This window comes from Mirounga leonina, unplaced genomic scaffold (assembly GCF_011800145.1).
Source record: "Mirounga leonina isolate KUSES-001 unplaced genomic scaffold, KU_Mleo_1.0 Mir_321, whole genome shotgun sequence".
In the NCBI taxonomy this organism is placed as follows: domain Eukaryota; kingdom Metazoa; phylum Chordata; class Mammalia; order Carnivora; family Phocidae; genus Mirounga; species Mirounga leonina.
In genome coordinates this window covers 5,183,396-5,185,592 of record NW_023270680.1, presented here as the reverse complement: position 1 = coordinate 5,185,592, position 2,197 = coordinate 5,183,396, and positions in this window count along the sequence as shown.

Here is a 2,197-nt window from a genome sequence, read left to right as displayed (position 1 = left end):
AGGAAAGAGGCAGCCTGGAGACTGCTGTGGGCCATTCCAGTACCTTCCAAAGGAGCCAGTGGGGGGCTGGAGTGTCAGGGGCGGCCCTCACCCACCTGTCAGCTGTCAGATGGGGGCATGGTCTGAAGGTGAGGGATGGATTTCGAGGAGTGGATGCCTTAGTCCACCCATTGCCCCCCTTCCAGTGCCTCCAGAATGGGTCTCAGGCTGCTGAGGATTCTGGGATTTTATGGAAGTTGGGGGGGGGACACCCAGAGTAGCCAAAACCATGAGGAACAAGAAACACCTTTGATGGACTTGCAGCCATACTAGCGGCCCCCTTCTCTCTGGAAGCCCCCCCACACACACAGTCCTTCTCTCCCAGATGCACCTGATGGATTTCTTGATCAATATCATGCAGAGAGCTGAGCTCTCCCCTGATACCCTAAACCAGGCCCTGTGTACATCAAAAAGACAGCACCCCTGAGGGAGCTCTGCAAAAGGAACCCATTTCTCCAGGCCCCCTAACTGTAGGCAGAGTGTGCAAAGGCCGCTGGTGGTGCTCTCTTGTCTTCAGTACACGCTGGATCAAGCCTTGGGATTTTAAGGTGAAATGAGCAAAATAGGAGGGCATTTCCCTGTCCAGAGTCAGCCCTTAAGGGATCAGGGTCGGTTGGTCTGTGTTTCCTTCTTGCTACATATTAATTCACTCAACAAGTACATGCTCAACACTTGCTATTAGGTAGAATTACATGAAACTTAAATTTTTAGGTCAAAAGTGGTCAAACCTTGGCAATTCCATGTGGTTCAACCTTAGGAACCATACCTGGAATTGGGCCCTGGGGACACAGCAAGCAGGACAAGTCCTGTCAGTGGAGGCAGACGGGGAAATCTGGGCTGGAGGTGAGTCATCAGCTGGTAGGATGGTGAATCTTCCCACAGGGAGCTGAGGGCCTAGAAGCACAGAGAGGAGAGGCTTGGCCAGGAGGCGAGGCATGGGCACATTGACCTTCCTGACGCCTGCAGGTGGGTCAGGCAGGATCCCGGATCCTGACAGATATTTGGTGAGCGTGGCTATCCTGTCCCCTACTGGTTGGTCAGCCTACGGGAGGAAGACATCTTACCCTTTGTTCCACAGGGTCTCTGATTTGGGAGGGCTGAGGCAGAGCCTAAGCATGTGCTCTTCCAAAAGTTCCCCATGATGCTGTGGCCTGGGACCCCACTTTGAGAACCGCTGCTCTAAACATCTGGGTCTTGCCTGGTGACAGAGGGAAACTGGTACCTAATTCAGAGGTAACTTTGGGGGCTGGGAAGCCCAGCTTCCTCCTAAGGGCACTTGTGTCCAGTGATGTCTGTATTTGGCAGGGGTACCATGTGGCACATAAGAGGACAGCCCCCTGTTTGCACTGAAAGAGCCCCCAGGTGGGGGGCAGTCTCAGAACCCAGGCTGACCCATCCCCCACGTGCAGCATCAGCTGAGCACAATGGCTCATCCATCTGCAGGGCCTCACAGAGACGTAAAGCATTCTGGGAGGAGGTGGGATGTGGTATGGGGCTGTCATCCACCACAAAGGCTCTCCCGAGGGCACATAGCACCACTCAGAGGAGGGAGGGGGGCGTGCAGGTGAGTGGCAGGTGCTCTGCAGAGCCTCACTGCCAGTCCTCAGCCCCTGGAGCTGGGGCCTTGACCAACTCACCCCATTTTCTCCACCTGCCTTTTTCTGAGTTTATCCAACACTTAGAGCTGTGGTCTAGGCTTAGGGTGAGTTTGCCTGCTAAGGGGAAATGTAAACTTTGTATTTACTTTGTTACTAAGTGTGGCCGCGGAATTCTCCTATCAGATGAAATAGTACACAAGATTCTATATGCAAAAGAGACGAAGGAAGAGACCGAGGACCTGCTCCAGCAGAGGCTCGGAGGCCCTTCTCAGACCCTCCGTACATCAAGGAGGCGCAGCAGGCACTAGGAACACAGGGGGGGCTCCAGCAAGGTGGAGTTGCAGGAAACGTTTGTAGAAACAACTATTTCGATAGAAAACCATCTTGGCATCAAGGGGAAAACCAGAGCTTTGACTTTTTTACACTAATTTTAAAACCGAATACCTATATATTTTGAATTATGTATGATAGGGTGATTAGGGGATGTGGGAAAGTCTGCAAGCTCTATTTCAGAGGCTTTTATGAATCCCATTTTGATCCTACATGGAGCCTGGTCTAAA